Source organism: Camelus dromedarius, chromosome 1 (genome assembly GCF_036321535.1).
Source record: "Camelus dromedarius isolate mCamDro1 chromosome 1, mCamDro1.pat, whole genome shotgun sequence".
NCBI lineage: Eukaryota > Metazoa > Chordata > Mammalia > Artiodactyla > Camelidae > Camelus > Camelus dromedarius.
The window spans coordinates 44,282,605-44,303,771 of NC_087436.1; the positions used below are offsets into that span (position 1 = coordinate 44,282,605).

Here is a 21,167-nt window from a genome sequence, read left to right on the forward strand (position 1 = left end):
CTTTCTTCAGCACTGTAATGGTCATCTTTCATTTAATCCTGTTCAATAAACAAATGTCCTATTACTATTAACAATAAAAATCTGTTGTATACTTACTATTGCCAGGTCCAATTCTGAATATTGGAATTAAAAGATAAAAGCTCTACCTCAAAGAGCTTTTAGCCTAGTCAATGAGACAAGTAATGGGAACATTATACTGTCATGGCGTTGGGCACTGGATGTTATGGAGCTCCAAGGAAAAAAAAAATCTAACCTAAACTGAGTGGGAGCTGGCAAATAATAAGACAGAAGTTTTTGTTTGTTTGTTTGTTTTCTTTTTTGTTTTCTTTTTTCTTTCTTTTTTTGAGTTTAATTTCAATTGGGAGACATTGCAGGTGGTGGGGAAAGGACATGGGAACATCCTGAAAGAGGAGAAGCAGACCTCCACTTCACCATCCATCACCCAAGGCAATGACACTTAGGAGACCAGAAATGGGCAGAAATAGAGGGATCTCAAAGCTCAGCTCAATAATGACAACATATCCCTTGAATGCTGTGTGTCCAGTGCTGTACTAAGCAAGAGTTTAATCAGAAGACAATTAGAGGAGGGGATGCTAGAACTGTATATTGAAGGGTGTGAAAATTAGGAGGAGATGAGAAGAGAGAAGGAACAAATAGGAAAGCAATCTGTGATAAGGCATAAAGACAAGAGACAAGCCAGCATATTTTGGTAACTATAGGACATTCAATGGGGTGAGATGTAGTCTGTGACAGGCAGAGTAGTGAGAGATTAGGATGGAGAGCTAAGTTCAAGGGACAATTAACAAAGGGCCTTAAGAGTCCTGAAGAGGCTTTGGAGTTTAACCTGAAGGCTCTAAGGAGCCATTTAAGGATTTTAAATTGGGATGACTACATAAGATGTGTCCTTCTGAAAGTTCACACTAATTGCGATGTAAAGATTGGATTGAGAGATAGCTTACAATGTAGGTAAAAATATCAGTTGAGAACTTTTATAAAACTCCAGGAAAGAAATTATGAGAGTCAGAGCCAAACAGTGAAATTGTAGTTGGAGAAAAGCTGGTTTTGAAAGATAATAAGAAGAGAAGAAAGGACATGGTGACATTGGATATGATGGAAAAAGAGAAGTTAAGAATTATCTCTTGTTTCCTGGCTTGTGCAGGTGAATGAAGGTTATGTGCCATCCACAGTGTGAAAGGATATAATAATAGGGGGCATATTTTGGGAGATGGTAAAAATGATATACATTGTTTCATATGTATTCACTTAAAGGTAAGGTGACCATATAAATTATTGTTCAACTGGGACAATTTTTAAGTGAAGCAGGGCTTACTATTAATATATAAGCTATGTGACAGTTATACAAAATGAATATATGGTCACCTAATTTAAGGTGGGACAGTTAAATGGAGAGTTGGATACATGGAGAGCAGCATTGTGTAGGGTAGAGGCTAAGTTTTAGAGTCAGACAGATGTGCAGTTGAATCCCTGTTGAACAGAAGAGAGATTTGAACCCTGTTTCCGTGGAGTCTGTGCATTTTGAGGATATAGTTTAATTTCTATGAACCTTAAATTCTTTATCTTTAGTAGAGGGACTGTAATATCAATCTCATAGAGCTTCAGGGATGTCAAATAAAAAAAATTAGGTGAATACATACTTGGCACTCAATAAATAGCACTTATTTTATAAGGTAACAAGACAGATGAGGACTGGAAACCCTTGAATAGCCAGTGTGTTTACACAGGTTTGAAAGAAATAGAGTTCTTGGCCCCAAAGGAAAAGGTATAGGCAATCTCAGGTATGCTTATCATGTTCATATTCTAAATCCTATAGAATCCTTGAAAGCAAGGTGTTTGTTTTTATTCTTGTTAAAATATTATTGGATATATTGGTATAGCAATCGGGATTATTTGAAATAGGCTATATTGCTGTTCAACTTTGAAGTCAAAATTTTAACTATGGAAATGCTAGCATATTCAAGGAATGATGCAAAATGTATCCTCATAAATAAATAAAGAAGAACTGATTGTGGATTAAGTTCTTTAACCATGAAATCTGTTTCCAAAACTTAATTTCATGTTTCCCTGAAATTGTATGCAACAGAGACTTGTTCTGCGAAGTAAAACTTGGCACAGAAAAGTGAAAACTTGGATGTTATTTAACCACTTCATGGGTATTTTTTTCCATCTTGCTGTGTCATCTTTTAATTTTACAGTCATATAAGATTAGGCAATTTTAGTAATAATACTGCCTTTCAGTGAATAAGGCTTTCTTCTTTTTTTTTCCACATCATATAATTAAGAACCATTAACTACCGTTAGGGGATTTGGTTAAGTCATCTTTAAGTTTATGAAAACAAAATGAATGGTCTTCCATAATCTTAAAAAAGCCATGGACTTTGGCAGGCAGTTAGAAGTTACTGTCGACAATTCTCCTTGGGTATTACTGCATTGTGTGAAATTCTTCACAGATGTTTTTAAGACCTTATCAGAGTTTTTATGTAAACTTACTAAAAGGTTTTGGGTTTACAAAGCAACATTGGCTAGTTATAACAAGCTACTCACTTTCTAGGGAGATGCTGTATTTTTTAATAGTGATGATTTGTATATTTAAGAATGGATGCATTGCTACATAAGCAGAAATTAAAACCTAAACACAATCTTTAATGACAGTATTTAGAACTATGCTTAGTTTTAGTTTTTTTTTTTTCTTTCTTCTTTTAGAACGGGAATAAAAGAGGGCTTGTTGTTTCATGAGGCATGATAGACCTTTTTCCTGCAATTATTTCCTGCAACATATTTTCTAAAAAATTATTCTACTTGTATGGTATAACTTCCCTAGCACCCTAGCACAGTGTCTCCTCAACTTTCTTAAAGGAATTTCTTTCTCATTGTACCACAGTATTATAGTAATATGCTTAATTTTAGGTTGTTGAAGATAGTAATTATTGAGATAATGTATTTTGTTTCAGCATGACTCAATGGGAAGAATAATTGGTCAAATGTTGAAATGGGCCCAGGGAATATCTATGATGTCAGACCACTGGGCAAAATTTTGAGGGCACCCAATCATTGCTGTCTCCTCTACTGGTCTTTAAAAATATAACACAGTTCAGGTTACTTCATAGGTCATGGGCAAGTCTGATCTTGGTGGGAAGCAAAAGTACAGAGGAGACACATGCTCTCAGTAGGTGGGAGAAGTCAGATGCCAAATCAAGGAAGAAACACAATTAAATAATTAAAAGCATGAGGGTTATGACCTGGCATGTGAACCCTACCCAGGTCAAACAATTAGAGATTTGTGGCAATTTTCCGAAAGGAGTGAACAAATTCTTTACATAGGCATTCAAACAGCTTCAAGGTAAGAAAATATCTTGTAAGATGATTTCTTTTAAAGTATCTGCTAGGGGAAAATAAACTTTTAAACAGAGAAATTTTGAAAACTGAAAAATGCCATCTTCTCTCCAGTATATGTTTGGATGTACAGTTGCCCCCTCATGAGTAACAGCTTCCAAACTAAACTCACTGGCTTTCTCCCCTATCCTCCCGGACTTTCATTTCTCCAAGTCAGGCTTGACTTTTCTGTCAAACCTCTGTATTCAGTAAGTACCTGAGCCCTGTCTGTTCTACCAAGTATTGTTTCAGGCTCTCTTCTACTTATACTCACTACTCCTGCTGTTGTTGGAACCTTTAAAAAAATTTCTCCCCTGGATTTTCAAAATAGTCTCCTGATATTTTTCCTGCAGCCCACTCTCCTCCAATGCATCCTCCATACCCTGACCAAAATTATTTTTCCAAAATACTAATTTAATATGTGACTTTTTTCATTAAGACCTTTCATTGATGTTCCATTGCCCACAAGATAATCTAAAAACCTTAGCGAGGCACATGAGGCCCTCCATGAAGTAATCCCTTCTCATGTCCTTTGACAGCTCCACCTCCCACAGCCGGTGCCCTAGCAAAATGCATCTATCTGTGTTATACTAATTGCAGTTTCAAGAATTTACTATGTTGTTTTGGACCTCTGTGCTTTGTCTATGGTATTTCTTCTACCTGAAATGCCTTCTCCCTCTTTTTGCACATCCCTCCTCTCTTGTTAGCCCCCATTGTTCATCTGGCAAAATCATATCTAGTCTCTCAAATTTGTTCTCTGAAATTCAGACTTCTTTGGGAAGTTTCCCTTTAATTTCTCCTCCTCTGCTTGTCATTGTATTATCAGCAACTACTGCATTTCTGAGCCCATAACAATGCTCAGTAATTGTTGGGTAATAATGATCGTTGTGTCACAGAATGCAGACTATTAGATCACACATAATTCTCTAACCTAATTTTTGTTGGTTGATTTGTTTGTTGATTGAGAAAGGTATAAGGGTTGTTTTATTCTCACTTGTTGCTCTTATATCAACATAAAAAATTTCCTTTTGGTTATGCCCAAATAAAGAAGAGATCTATGTAAGTTGCATTTAACTGAGCCTTGTGTTAAATCAGAGGTAATCCTGTGGCTTGGGCATTGAGAAACTCTGACCCTTTGAGGTCTTTTATTGATTGATTGAGATGTTGGAATTTACAGAGAGATGTAGGAGGACTGAGGATATTATTTTAGGATATTATTTTATTAAGTCCCTAAAACATGCTCTGTTACTTAGAAATAGTAAATTTTTATAGATTAATTATAATGTATATGTTTATCAACATATGTAATTAATGGAAAATTGCTTTGAGGATTGCCACTAGCATAGAACTGGAAAGATAAATAAAACATATTTAAAATATTTTGGGCTTTTTGAATGTAACATGGTTAATGTTCTCTGTTTTTGAGGAGAACTGCTTCAAGTAAATTATGTTTCTTGAGTTGTGAATGGTTTACTTTCTATATTCCTCTTTTTCTATGTAAATTACTTAATGTTAAAAATTATTTATAATGGTTTATATTTTGCAAAAGCCTAAATATGCAACATTTAGTTGTAATATCTAATAATCATATACTCAAATGTTTTTAGAACAACCAAAATAACTCCCACAATGGGTCATTTAGACCTGTATAGGTGTTATAAATTTTTATTCTAGGTAAGTTTTTGAGAAATTGTCTTTTTGGTGGGTAGGTTCTAGTATGGTGATTTTCTAATCATAGAAAAGTACTGTGCTATGCAAATAAAATCGTGGCGTTTCTTTCTCTAGGATCTGTTGGAACAGTTTAGATAGTCTTTCTTGGAGGACATGTATAAATTAAATTCTGTGTCTCTCTCTCTCAATCTCTCTTACTCTCTCTTTTCTATATAAATGTATATATATATGAACTTGCTTTTGCTATACAGTTTTGTGTAACAAAATAAATGAGTGGGAAGAAGTAAGGATTAAAAACAGATAAAAATTAGTGAAAGCTAAGCATAAAAAGTAGTGCAGATTATATTATTTATTTTTTAAGATAAAAATTATTTACTAAACTGTGTTTTTTATTTAGAAAGAATTACATTAAATGTTATAACCATGTGAGTAATAACCATGACATTGATGGTGTTTTTTTTCCAAAGAATCCAATGCATTTTCTAAAGAACTTAATAGGCACAGCTTCAAATTATTAATTAAAAAAAAAAGATGCTATAGTGTTACTATAAAATTAAAAAAGCTTGGGATTGAAAAATATCTTGATTGTAGACTTCTAATCTTTACATTTTCTTATTATAGAGTCTACAAAATTCAAACAGTTTTTCTTCTATTGTATTCCTGTTTAAATACTGATAATTGAGTGGCAGACAAAGAAATTTATGGTAAATGATATGATTGTCAAAATATTTGGTACTTCTCTCTAAAGGACTCTTATTTATTTGGCACCTTTCTACTAGGGGTCTTGACTATGTCAACTTGGCCAGGTTACTTATTTTGACCAGCAAAATAAGTTACAATGAAATAAGTAAGGGTACAAGTGACATATGCTACTTCCATGCTGAAGTTTTAAGAGCCCATTCTGATTTCTTTCCTCTTTGCCATAAGAGGTCCACATAGGGCCGCTTATTCAGACTTGTACATGAAATGAAGAAGATATTGAGCAGAGTCACAGCTCATCTGTGATAAGCATAAATGTGAGCAAGAAATAAACTTTTATTGTTTAATCCACAAAACTTGAGATTATTAATTACTGTAACATGACTTAGCCTGAGATGACTAAAGCAGTTGAAAAATTTAATAATGAAATAAAAGTAGATGTATATAAAAATACATGCGAATTCTTTTTTTTTCTCAGAGAAAAAAAGTACAACTCAATGTCTTCATATAAAAAATAGATTCGCTATTGCGCTGCCTTTGAGCCCCCTCCGCCGCGTGTGTGGCGCCTGTGCGTGGTGCCTGCGCGTGGGCTGCAGTGCCAGAGCATGCGCTTGCGCATAACTGGGGCCGTCTGGCTCCGTGGCGGCGGCGGCCCTTTAAACCGCGAGCAACATGGTGGCGCGGGGCTGCCGGCGGGTGAGGGTCTGTAGCGCTCCGGCCTCAGACTCTGGCTTTCGCCAAGGCTGAAAGTCCTTCAGGAGACGTCGGGGACTTCTGCAGTCTCCACGACTTATTGCCTCGCATGTCCTGTGCCTTCTCTGTAAGTCTGAGTGTCATCTCTTCGTGGGGCTCAGTGAGACGTGCAGGTTCAGTTAAAACAAAGAAACAAAAAACAAACTTTCTGAAGTTAATTTTTAAAAGACGTTTGTCCCAGAAAAGTCGATAGCTCAACCCAGTAGGGTCTCTGTTGTGTTTCAGTATCTCCTCAAAATGCAATTGGTTTCAAGCTCAAGTAAACTTTTGTGGAGAGGTTTAACAAGATTTTCAGACATTATCGGTTGGAAATGGGAATTGTGTTTTGCGTTTTGGAATTCAGTGTACCCAAATGAAGTACAGCATGATTTATCAGTTGAAAATAGACACTACAGTGAACAGGTAAGATAACTGTTAATGAAAGTTTGAACCAGTAGTTTCTTATTAGAAAGTAGGTATATGAGTATGTGTAAAGAGAATCAAAAAGAGCACAGTTAAATCAAGATACTTCAAACAATACAACAATCTTGAAAACAGAAAGATGTGAGAATGAAGGTGCAACTCTGATGAATATGATAAAAGCCCAGGAGAGAGACGATAAAGTATGCCCTGCTCCGCAAACCCAGAACATATTCTGATTGCTCTAGTGCTTAACTGCCTTCTTAGTATATCATGTCCTTGATTGCCCAGGAAGCCCTTAAAGTCCGTGAGGCAAAAGAGGCTAGTTTTACCTCTAGAACTAGTCACAGAGGGAACAGGAAAGTTTATTCAGCTCACTGATACCTTTGCTTCTCTTGTCCAAATGGTTTCGGGGTCAGAGTTGCCTGCACTTTGCTGAAAGCCTACTCACTCTGCAAGAGTGGGCCCCATGCATGCATGCTTAGTTACCGGTCTCTGTAGCACAGACACTGGGCCAGGGTGACCAAGTCTGAAAAGCTTCCTACATCACACGTTGTATCCAACATCCTAGCCCTGGGAATGCCTTCTGTCCTTGTTTAACCCTGAGCTAACAGCCTAGACTTCCCTTTCCTTAGGGATTCATTGCTCTTTATTCCTGTAAGACATGGTTGGAGCCATCACGGTCCAGGACTTCCTGTGAAAATGACCTACCGTTTTCTTAGTAACAGCTCTGCTTATGAAGGAATGAAGCATCTTTCACTAGTGTAGTCAAAAAGCACAAGCTGTTTTTCATCTCCCAGGACCTCAGGTGCCTTGTTACCGCACACACACACACACACACACACACTCCCTACATGATTTGGTCAAAAGAGAGAAATCCTTTTCTCTAATACACTCCTCTGTTTACTGTCATTATTTTCTGGTCATTGGCATTGATACATTTCTGTGAATATTTGGAGCTTTTCTTCTGCCTTTATTCTTTGAGTCTTTTAACCCACTGAGGAGAAACAGCCTGGGCTATTATTCTTTGGTGAATAATTAAAAGTGGTGGTGATGAGCGGTATGCAGAACTGGTAAGGCCGAAATATTCCAGAGTTTTGCTGCTAGGGATCCTGTCTTGCTACTTTACTTCTAAGTGTGGGTCAAAGCAGGAATTTCTGAAACTGTGAGAAGTGAGATGTGTCTTCTGTGACAGTGGCCAGGACCTTAAAAAAGTTAGAGACCATGACCATTCTATAGAATTTGAACTTGGACTTTCTATCACCTTTCCAAAGGACATTGCCACTTTTTATTCTGTTCTTTACTGTCTTTGCTGCACTTGTAAGAGTAGCTGTTTATCTTTGAGCATCCTCCCATCCCCTTCTCAGTCTGAGGACCAGTGTCCACAGTTGAGATTATTCTCCAATGTTTCTTAGTTCTTGAAGTTTAAAAACTTGTCAGGCAAGTATGCTTCCAAAAGGAATCTTTGGTCTATATAAATACTAAGTTGTTGTATAACATATATATGTACATACACACATATATGCTTTTTTAAGATTGCTTTCTTTTCTTTCTTTCTTTTTTTTTCCTGAGGGGAGGGAGGCAATTAGATTTGTTTGTTTATTTATTTATTTATTTATTATTTTAATGGAGGTACTGAGGATCGAACCCAGGACATCTCGTGCTTGCTAGTCATGCACTCCACCACTGAGCTATACCCTCCCCACAGGAGTGTTTTCTTTAACTATTTCATGTTTGTACTGGATTTCCTACTTTCTATGGGTGGAAGTTCTCTGATTGTTTTTTAAATTGAGTTCTTAGTGTCTCTAGCATTAAAATTTGAGGATTTTAGCTATGATTTTGGCTTGCTGTGCTACGATTTCTTCTTACTGATTCTTTGTTCTTTTGTATCATTCTCCTTTTTTCTGGCCTCATGTATGTTCCTCTTCAATCTCAGTAAGTATTTACAAGTACGACAGACGATTTTGAGTCATTCTTCACTGTGGCCTATTGAGTTAGCACCTTTTTCTGGCATCTATTTTGGGGGACGTTATTTATTAGTTCCCTGCCTTCCCCTGTCATTTGTTGCTGGCCAAACATTCAGGACTGTTAGCTCCATTCTTGAGCCTATTCAGGTGTTTTAGGGAGATGGCCATGGTCTTGAGGTTCTGGACCCCCTTGAAAGCAAGTGTTTTGCAGAGCCCTATGCATTTCAAGGCCTAAGTAGTCACCTATGCAACATACTGACTGTTCAACATAAGCCACCTAAAAGAAAATCTCATGGCATAAATTTGATGATTTTTACATAAAGCAGAACATAAATAACACAATTTAAATAACATTTTCTTTAATTTTAATAAAGCTCTGTATTTCACTAAAAATGGTAAAGATTCAGCAGACTTAAGTAGGGAATTAAAACAAATATAAATATATATATACAGGGAATTACCAATGTTTTCTAGCACTCTAACTTTATTATGCTATTTGGCCAGGTTAAAAAGTTAGTCATCTGTGGTTTGCCATCCCTTGAAAGATTGCAGAGGAGACTTTTTAGCCTACAAGTCTCAGAGTTATCCTGGATTATTTCTAAATTTTGACAATGTTTTGAAATGATACTTTGACCTTGAGAACCCTGGGGGCTCCAAGAATGCATTTGAAACTACTGGCTATCTGGGCTTTGAATGATTCATCCTACAAAAAATAACTGTTTTTTTTTTTCTCATGGTATTGTCCAGTAGGAAGGAGCCCCTTAAAATTATATGGTTTGTTATGATGATTGTCATTTGAAAATTTTGGACAGCTCTTTCCCACTAATACATCCAAAAATGAAATCAATTATGAAGTTTCATTACCCTTCTCTAAAAATTGGATCCATTTTTTCTTAATCACTTATAAATACCAATATATTTCAATCGTAATACTAGTATATTCAAATAATATATTAAACATACACCTAGTTATTGTCCTTATGGGATTATATAACTCTTTCTGATTACTTTGATTATTCTGGTGCTCAGCACAAATATATTTTCAGTGATAATATAATCAGCAGAGAAGATTTTATTATCACTAAACCAATTCTGTCCCAATCTAGTGACCCTTAGTTTGAGAAGTAAGAAATGAAGTTAGAGTAAATGACTATTGATTGGTATTGGTCTCTAGTTTCTAGGATTCAAAATAAAAGAAGAGGCTGAAAAAAAATCATTACACACTAACACATTTATCCCAAATGGATTTATAAATTAGTGTCTAAATATTTATGGGAAAATAGTGGATAGTAAATGGTTGGGTTGTATGAGTATTGGGCATCAAGTTATGTTCCCTCTCTTTCTATTTCAATTCAGCTTAAAAATCTCTTCACTTAAAAAAGTGATTGCCTAGAGACCTTTGAAGCCAGGGAGGATGATGGGGGGCAAGAGGTTTATTCCCAGGGTCACACTTCATTTGCATAAGCTAGTAGCCATAGGGCACTGTGGAATGTCTGTAAATAGATTACATTACAGAAGTTCAGCTTAAAGGGACTCAAATAAATCCTCAAGCAAACATTTTATATTGCTTCGGGTTCTGCTGTAATAAAAATATTTTCGTAACACAACATTCTATGAAGGCAGGAAATGAAGCAGGAGGGTCTCCACATCTTTTTTCGGTGCACTGTTATGAAATGTTTTAAAGAAGACAAACACAATATTCTTATTATCTTAACAAAAGTTATTCAAAACAGGATTATGTCATTCTACGTGGCTGTCATGAGGTAGTAAGACAAATACAAATCTCTCTCTCTCTCCCCTCTCCTTCTATCTTGGCATCTTGGCTTTGTCTCTTCTGGACTCTTACTTTTTTACCCTGCCAATCTTTCAGGTTCACTGCTGTGGGATCTGTCCAATAACAGCATGCCTGGAAGTACTGAATATTGCATTCTGCTCTCCAAAGGAATTTTGGTCAGAAAGCATGATTTAAAACCCAAAGATCAGATTTAAACATTGCCATCTCTGAAAAAAGAATGAAGGTGAAATATACTGTTTTAATTCTGACACAGCAAAAGGGGACTGTTCCATAAAATAAGTCATAATTAAGTTTGAATTTGAGTGAAAACAATGGAAGACATCACTATGCCCAGCCCAATTTCTCAGATTATAATATATATATATAAAAAACCACATATGCTTTTACTTTAAAATGTGGGTAACAGATCAATTCTTCAAATAGAAATATGCTGCTGTAAATGTGATTTTAATGAAATTTGTACCATTAGTATATACTTTCATGATTTTGCATGCTGGCTTTAAGAAACTGATAGTCAGTACATTTCAAATTTGTAGGTCATATTCTGTATTCTACCAAGCCTAACATTTTGTTTATTTTTGTATCCATTCATTCATTCTTTGAGCATTTACTAAGCACTCGCTGGATGTCAGGCTCCATGCTAGCTGCTGAGCAGGGATAATGCTGGGATTCATCCGAACTGGGGACCAGGAATGAGAGAGGCTAAATGGTGCACTGGACTGATCCTACACTTTAAAATTGGGTTCACCAGGTTCAAGTACTACTTGAACTAGTTAGTTGAGCAGTTTGAAGTTAGACAAATCACATCTCTGAGTCTTAGTTTCCTCACTTGGAAGAAGGGTCAGCAAACCTATCCTGCAGGATACTTGCAAGGTTTATGGAAAACTTAGGGAAGATGATTGGTACTATGTGTATCATGTAGATCTTGAAAACACCATAGCCAATTTCATTATCATGGTTGTCACAGACTTATAGTATTTAAGTGTTTACGTAATTTAAGTAAGCAATTTAAAATATTTATCAGTGATATGGGATTGCATTTTTAATGGTTTCAAACTGAGCAGAATAGGTCTCAGTAAAGTGTTTTTTATTTGCATTTACGCGAGCACTACACAATTGAAGTAAGTTTTAATGGACTTAGTCATGTTATCTAAATATAAGGACTAGTACATCTGAAAATCTAGAGGCTTAATCTAGAATTGGTATTCAAAAAGAACATCCATAAAAGAAGTAAGACGTGTTAGTCTAGGAATCATATCAATCTCTCAATATACAATGCCGTAGTATCTCTTTCATTGTACTTGCCCCAAACTTCCATTTCTAATTAAAATATCCCCACATCTTCCATACATATCTGATTATGAGAAGGTGCAAGTTATAACATTGTCCTATAACAGAAAAAGGAGAAATAAAATATAGAGCACGTAACTACTTTGTTTTTCCTGTTTTTCCATGGAAATACTAGTCTTTTATAGTAATTTAATCAGATAATTTCAATTTATATTACTTTGTGTTTCATCATATTTACTTTTCTAATAACTACAATTATTCTCAGACTGAACATTACATTTTTCTCCTAGAATAGATGTGCTTAAATTGAAAAAATCCAATTGAATAAGAGCATGTAACAAGAAAATGTAATCCATCCTTATTAAAAAAGGCGGCTTACCTTTATCTGGGTGTTAAATAGTACAAATCCATGAGAGCCAGTGAATGTTTTGAAGTCAAAACGAAGGGCATTACTAAGGCTGAAGTGGATTTGTCACAGAATTATATGTATTACCTCAGAAATAGGTTATTATATCTAGGAAGGGCAGGGGGAAATATGAAGAAATAAAATAAGAGAAAGACCATTTGATTTTCATGTATCTTTGCCTGGGTGAAATACTTCTGATATAGATTTTTATGCAAAATTTACTTTAGATAAATAAAGTCCAAAGCAGTTTAAAAGAGCTTTACACCTAATTTATTAAATAGGATATGTTTTCTAGAAGAAGGCTTCAGATGAAGATGTCTTTGACTATTAAGAGCTCTAATAATAGCATTATAAAGAATTCTGGCATAGACACCAGGCATTATGTAGGGTGGCATCTATTTTGACTGGGAACCCATACGCTTAGCCCACAGGATTCACGTTCAGTTTAGTTTAGTTCGGTTTAGTTTGTATGTCTTTAAAATATTTAATGTATTATGAACCATGCATTTCTTGTTAAAAGATGTGACCACTTACATAGTTTTCAAAATTTTTACAGTGGCAGTAACAAAGCAACATTACTTTAAACATGGATTTTTAAATAAGGCATTAAAATGTACTGATTCATATGTGGTTGTAGTGCTCTTGAATTTATTTACAATGAAAATAACAAAAAAACAGTGAGAAACAGCACTTCACTGGATAACAGCACTTAATATATAGTAACCATAGCATGGTTTGGGATAAAATTACCTAATTAATTGAAAGAATTTCATTATAATGGGATTTCACCTATACATTGGACCCTACAGCACAGATTTTATGGTCCCACTTAGAGCATTGTGCCAATGTTTAAATTACATGCTTTACAGAATCAAATTCAGATGTGTTTCTGTATGTCACCAGAACTGTCATGGAAAGTGGTTGTACGTGTAATGCGGTTTTATGTAAATTATCTTTCAAAAAAGAATTGTATATGCTTCATATGAGGTGATCCAGAGAAAGCTTGATTCATCTTAGTGTCCTTTTCTTAGTACTTACTCATTCTATGTTCTACTGTCATTTCTTTTATGCTCATAAGAGAAAGATTTTGTTTACCTTTCTGCTCACTCTTCTGCATGTCTCTTGGTACTCAGGACAAAAAGAAGATATGCTCATAATTCAGTGTTATTTTAATTATAAGGAAATATTTTTCTATCTTTTAGGCTCTGGAACATAATGTGATACTGCTGCTATAGAATTTGAGCAGTTAAGACTGAGTAATGTAGTTCCTGTAGAAAGTTTCTGTCATTATTACTTACTGACAGAAGTTAGGGTCAGCAGAGTTCCTAAAAAGTAGGTATGGAGTGTTCAGAAACTTTGGAATTGGCAGGTTACAGGGTTCCTGAATGGCTTAGCTAGAGTCATAAAGATGTATTTGGTGAACTTGGGAATAGAATTTTTATCTTTTCATTTTCAATCTAATGCCTTTTCCCTTTACATGAATATCTTTCTAAAAATATTTATAAACCTATTATGTGCAAAGTAATGTCAGGTTCTGAGGATGCCAAGAGATACAAGTTAGACCACCATCATGGTGCAGCAGGCTAGTAGTAAGCCAGTAGTAGAATGAAATAAACCAAGATTCCTCCAGTATCTTAGGTTGGAGTCCAAAAGGAGGTCATTTTTAGTAATGATCATCTTTGTTTCGCTAGTTCCTTTTCCTGCCTAATAATTTTGACCATAGTCACCAGCAAATCTTCCACCATTGGCTACTGCTGAAAATCCCCAAATGGTGTCCTCCATGAGCTCCTCAAACAGTCTAGTTAATTATCCAGAATTACTCCTTCCTTATAACTCTGTAAAGTTCTGTTTCTGGACCATGCTTATGCCTATTTTCTTTCTTTTTGGATAGATTTGTTTTTCCTTTAGAGGTCTCTAAGCCTTTTATATAAATATATTTCTGTTGGGACTGCCTAATTGTATTCAAATATGTTTGAACCCAAACTGATGGAAGAGGAAGAAGATAGTAGTGACTTTCACCTGAGGGGAAAAAAAAAAAGAGACAAACTGGACTGAAAACTGGCATATGGCAAATGCCAATTTAGTGATTATATCTGTTAGGATTATTTCAGTTTCAAGTGATTGGAAGCTGAATTCCAAGTAGCAAAAATGAGACTTACTGACTGACATAATTGGAAAGATGAGGTATAGTACTAGTTTCAAGCTTCACTGAGTCCAGGGACTCAAACAATGTCATCATTCCCAGTCTTTCTGTATTTTTACATTTCCTTTTTATTGGCTCCATTTTCAGGCAGACTGTTTTCTCATCATAGCAATATAGACCACCATCATGGTGCAGCAGGCTAGTAGTATAGCAATATAACTTCCAGAAGCTTTAGGCTTAAATGTTCACAACCCCATGTCAGTTGCATAGAACTGGAGTAACAAGATTAGAGACTTGAGTCATCTCAAACACACAGCTAGTCTCCCCTCAAATTGGCAAAATTTAAAGCTATGCGAGGTGGAAGACTACAGAATCAAGATTTCTAAAAGAATTCTAAAAAGCAGAGCAGAAATCATAGCAAACTCTAGTGTTCCAGGGACAAAGACATTTTCTCAGTTGAAATTCTTAGATGGCCATGCTCTATAGATAGAGATGAAACAGAGGTATATTGCAGCCCAAACTCAATCCATCTCAGTCCCTGGTTGGATAAGGTGATCAGTTATCCACTCTGCCTCCCACTGTATTTGCCAGCCAAGGAAAAGCTAAACCCCAAAAGATGGAAGATAACATCACCAGAGATACCTTTATTTTTAATACAAAATACCCAGAAATAACTTTAAATTATTAAGCATGTTAAAAGACAGGGCTATATAACCAATAACTTAAAGTAAGTAAGTCAATACTAAAAAGAGGCCTTAGGTGGATCTAGATATTGAAGTTAGTGGATAAGAACTTTACTATACATATATTCAAGAGGAGAGAAGAAAAGGTAGGCAAAATCAGTGAAAATAGGGAGAATTTCAAAATAAAGTTATAATTTGTAAATAGGAAACAAAATTTGAAAACACAGTATCTGAAATTAAGAACAAGATAAATGGGTTTAACAGCAGGTTAGTTATATCAGATGACAGGATTAGTGAAGTATAATATAGGGCAATAGGAAAATACTCAACTTAAAGCAAAAAAGAACATATAAAATAGAACGAAGTATAAGAAATGTGGTAAACTGTGAAATGAGCTAATGTTTTTTGTGATTGGAGTGACAGCAAAAGAAAAGAGAAAATTGGGAAGAAGTATATTTGAAGGGAAGATGGTTGAGTACATTCTAAGACTGGTAAAAAAACAAAAACTCACAGATTTGAAAATCTCAGCCAGTCCCAAAGAAGATAAATACAGAAATCAAACAGAGAAAGCCAACATACACACACCATAGTCAAACTGCTGAAAACCAAGGACAAAGAAAATTTTTAGAGAAATAACTTTAAGACTGACAGGTAACTTCTCAACAGAAATGATGAAAGTCAAAAGGCAATATTGAAAGAGTTAAAAGAAAATGACTGCCAACCTAGAATTGCATGTCCAGAAAAAACGTCCTTCAAAAATGAAGTATGATATAAAGATATTTTAAGCAAATCAAAACTGAAAGAATATGTCATAAGAAGGCCTGCATTAAAGTAAATACCAAAGAGAGTTCTTAGGGATGAAGGAAATAATCCTAGAGAAGAAAACAGAAATGTGAGAAGAAAACAGAAATTTAAGAAGAAAGAGAATTGGAAAAGGTAATTGTGTGGGTAAATATTTACTGTACAAAATAATGCCTGATGGAGTTTTAAGTATTTGTAGAATATTTATAAAATTAAAATAAAAGGCAGGAAGAGGTAAAGTTGGAATTAATGTGCTTTAAGATGTTAGCATTTTTCAGAGAAGTATTAATAATTTACATGAGAATATCATGAGTTAAGTCTGCATGTTATAGTATGTATGGTTATGGCGAGAAGAATACATGTATAACAAGTTAATAAATCAGAAAATGGAATAATAAAGTTTGTTGTGTTCACAAGAAAGCAAGGAAGAATAAAAAACAAATGGAAAACAAATAGATCAGATAGAAAAAAATAGTAAGATAATAAGATGAGAGATGCAAACTTCATTATATCAGTATTTAAATTAATGTAACTAGACTAAATTTACCAAGAAAAATGCTAAGATTATCAGACCAGAGGAAAAACAAACTAAGTGATATTTTAAAGAGAGTCAGCTCATACATGCTAATAAGCACATGCTATGCCACTGAGCTGTACCCACACCCTAAGGAGAGTCATCTCAATTCTAAGACAAAAAATGAAAGAATAAAAAAAGGTATATAATGTATACACTAACTTGAAATAAATAATGCTGGAGAAATTACACTTTAATTTAAAAAGTATTATGGAGATAAACAGGGACATTTAAAAAAATGATAAATAGAAACCCATCAGAATAGTATCACAGTCTTAAATCTATGTATGTAACAGTTTAATGACATTAGAAAAAAACAAGTCACAAATACAAAATACACAAATCTACAATTAGGGTGGGTGGACTTTTATAGACCTTCCAATAGCTGAGAAAAAAAGCAGACAAAAATCTTAGTGGGGATAGTGCAATTAACATATTTGATCTAATTAACATAGATAAAACTCTGTACCAAACAATGTCAGAATTCACATTCCTTTCAAATGCACATGGAATATTTATCAAACTTACTATCATCTGGACCATAAAAAAGTCACAGTAAATTTCAAAAGCTGGAAATAATTCAGAATATATTTTCCTAAAGTTAATGAAATCAGTAATAAAAAGGAAACAAAGATTCTACAATTGTCTTTAACTTCAAATACATATAAAAGTCTTTAGGTCAAGAAAGAAATCATAATAAGTTTAAAAAAGTATTCTAAATTAAATGACAAAAACATGGCATATCAAAATTTATGGAATGCAGCTAAAGCAGAGCTTAGGTGGAAATTTATAACATTAAATACATACAATAGAGAAAAGGAAAAGCTGAAAACCAATGTACTAATGCTTCCATCTCAGTAAGTTAGAAAAAATTACAACAAAATAATGGAACAGAAATACAAGAAGAAAATAATAAAGATAAGAACTAAAATAAAGAAGAAAGTAAACTTAAAGAAAATTGACGGTCAAAATTTGGTTATTTGAAAATATTACTGCAATTGAAAAGCTCCTTATACAACTGATAAAGAAAAAGAGAACACAAGTAATCAATATTAATAATGAAAAAAACAATATTATTGCAGATATTAAAGGCATTAGAAAGGTATTAAGGAGATACTATGAATAGCTTTACATGGATAACTTTGACAATCAAATGAAATGGATAAATTCCTCTAAAAACACAACCAAAAGTGACAGAAGAAAAGATGAAATATAAAGTGCTTAAAATCTTAGAGTCAATTACCTTTAGTATAACATGCCAGATTACTTTATTTGTTAATAAGTAGTATTTTCTTATAGTCTTTTGCTAATCCTCAAGCATTGTTTTTCCTTTTCTATTTATGCTCATTCTTCATTGATTTAGGCTTCCCATGCTCAGATTATTGCAGTGTCATCCTAAATTTTTCTACTTTTGATCTCTTCCTCACTCCAAACATTTCCTGAATTTTTATGGCCTCATTAATCTTTCCAAAGCATGGTTTTCATATTGGAATACTTAGTCCCCAAACAATTCTTGAACTTTTAAGCCTTAAGTATTTGTTTAAATCATATTCCTTTTCTTTTTCTTCACAGTGGTTTTGATTACTATAGCTTTGTAGTATAATTTGAAATCAAGGAGTGTGATACCTCCAGCTTTTATCTTTTTTCCTCAGGATTATTCTGTGGCTACTCGGGGTCTTTTGAGGTTCTATACAAATTTTGGGATTTTTTTTGGTTCTATTTTTGTGAAGATGTCATTGAGATTTTGATAGGGATTGCATTGAATGTGTAGATTGCTTTAGGTAATATGGACATGTTAAACAATGTTAATTCTTCCAATCCATGAATACAGAGTATTTTTCTGTTTCTTTGTATCTTCTTCAGTTTCCTTTTAACAATATCTTATAGTTTTCAGCGTACAGATCTTTTTACTTCCTTGGTTAAGGTTATTTTATTTTTTTGTTGTGATTGTAAATGGGATTGTTTTCTTAATTTCTCTTTGTGCCAGTTTGCTGTTAGTGTGTAGAAACACAACAGATTTTTAAATGTTGATTTTGTACCTTACAGCTTTACTGTATTTGTTTATTATTTCTAATAGTTTTTTCATGGAGTCTTTAGGGTTTTCATCCACAAATAGCGACGGTTTTACTTCTTTCTTTCTGATTTGGATGCCTTTTACTTCTTTTTCTTACATAACTGCCCTGGTTAGGACTTCCAAAACTATATTGAATAAGAGAGGTGAGAGTGGGCATCTTTGTGTTGTTCCTCATCTTAGAGGGATAACTTTCAGTTTTCACCATTTTTATGTTGTGTTTGTTACTAAATTGAAGTAGCTATAGTTACTTTAATGCTTTTCCCCCTTTAACCTTTATGCTAATCAAGTGTTTAGCAACATATTCTGATATAGCATTGCATTTTCTGATTCTATTTACTGCTTTCCTCCAAGTTTTGTGTCCCTTTTTCCTTTTCTACTCAGGTAGAAGAGCTGCTTTCAACATTCCTTGTAAGGCAGGTCTAGTGATGATGAACTCATTCAGCTTTTGTTTGGGAAAGACTTTATTTCTCACATATCTGAAGAATAACTTTGCTGGATAGAATATTCTTGGCTGAAAATTTTTATCTTTCAACAGTTTAACCATCTCATTCCATTCTCTCCTGGCTTGTAGAATTTCTGCTGAGAAATCTGCTTATAGTATGGAGAGGGGGTTCCTTTGTAGGTTACTATCTTTTTTTCCCTAGCTGCCTTTAAAATTCATTCTTTATAATTGACTTTTGACAGTTTTAATATAATATGTCTTGGAGAACGTTTTTTGGCATTGATAAAATTAAGTGTTTGATTAGCTTCATGGGCTTGTATTTCCTGTTCCTTCCCCAGATTTGCGAAGTTCTCAGCTGTTATTTCTTTAAATAAACTCCCTGGTCCTTTCTCCCTCTCTTCTCCTTCTAGGATACCCATTATCCTTATGCTGCCTTTTAATGGAGTCAGATAGTTCTTATAGAGTTTCTTCACTTTTAAAAAATCTTAGTTCTCTGTCCCCTTCTACCAGAATCATTTTTATATTTCTATTTTTGAGCTTGCTAGTTCTCTCTTCTTTATAGTCTGCCCTATTTCCAAAGATTTCTAATGCATTCTTCATCTCATTTGTTGAGCTCTTCAGCTCCAGAATTTCTGACTGGTTCTTTTTGAGAATTTCAGTCTCTTTGGGGAAGAGATTTTCCTTCTTGTTATTAATTTTATTTTTGAGCTCATTGATCTGCTTTTTCTGAGTTTTCCTGTAGCTCATTGAGTTTCTTCCTAATAGCTATTTTGTATTCTTTATCAGTTTTATCACAAGTTTTGTGATTTTAAGTTTGGTTTCTAGAAAATTATTGTTTTCTTTTTGTGATACCATGTTACTGTGGTCTTCATGGTGCTTGATGAGTTGTTCCTCTGCTAGTGCATTAGAAGTAGTAAACACCTTTAGGTAAAGCTTTTTTTTTTACTTGACTAGCAATTCAACAGATTTGTAATTTGAGGCATTTCTTTTGTTTTTCAGTAGGTGGTGCTATAGCACAAGTTTTTGGTTTCTCTTACCTGAACTGCCTCTGGCTATATTTGAGATTCTGCACTTCCCCCTTCCACTGCCTCTGGCAAAGGTATCCCTGGTATTCACATCATCACTGATTGTCTCTCTGGAGTGGCTGGTGCCTTGCTGCTGCTGGTGTTGTGCTGCTGTTTCTGGCATCACAGCTGAAGGCACTGGAATGGAGGGCACCTCCTCTGTGTCTTGGGGTGCCTGAGTCATAGGCAATGCTGCTTCAGCAGAGGGAGAGGGAGGACGACTGGGGAGCTGGGGTAGTTGGCGCCTCAACTGCATATGGGATTGTCAGGGTCTTTAGCGCTGTCCCTATGGGCAGGGGACTGGAGCTGTGGGCTCCAAGTGGCTAGAGGGGCTGCGGTTTCAGGCCCTGCTGTCACTGCTGCTTGATTCTCTGCGGTTGTGGTTGCTGCGGTTGTGTTTGCTGCTTTTGTGGGGAGGCCAGTATCATGTGCATCACCTCTACTTTCACTGCCAGGTTCCCTGGGGCTGTAGGCTCAGCCACTTCAGCTGGGAGGCTGGGATTGTGGTCTCTTCCCCTGGTTCCATCTCCTCTATGTGTTTCAATCTGCCCATCTACAGATGTACAGATGTGTGGATTTTTCTGGTGTCCTGGTGTGTTGGGCAGAGGAACCTCTGTTCAATTATGGATGTTTTACCAGTTGTAGATTGAAGAAGAAAGGGAGAGCATTTAATACTGCCATGATGCTGACATCAGTCTACCACACTCAGCAGCTTTAAATGATACAAATGTATTATTTCTCAGTTTCTGTAGGTCAGAAGTTCTAGTGGACTTGGCTAGATCCTCTGCTTAGGGTCTCACAAGGTTGAAATTGAGGCTTTTCTGGTCTGCATTCCTTAATGGAGGTTCTGGAGAAAAATCTGCTTCCAGGCTCAGTCAGATTATTGTCTAAATTCATTTCCTTGTGGTTGTATGACTGAGATCCACATTTCCTTGTTAGCTGTTAGCTGGGGCCTGTCTTTGTTCCTAGGGACTGCTTGCATTTTTTTCTCTTGCCTTTATGAGGCCCCCTTTAGC

At 35.1% G+C, this 21,167-nt stretch overlaps 1 non-coding gene across 1 annotated transcript; it reads left to right on the plus strand.

The window, feature by feature from the left end:
* The first annotated feature begins 6,299 nt into the window (after nucleotides 1-6,299).
* On the plus strand, nucleotides 6,300-6,436 carry LOC116149042 (small nucleolar RNA SNORA76). The gene has a single exon (XR_004132684.1). It is a non-coding gene; the product is annotated as a small nucleolar RNA SNORA76 (small nucleolar RNA).
* The last annotated feature ends 14,731 nt before the right edge of the window (nucleotides 6,437-21,167 follow it).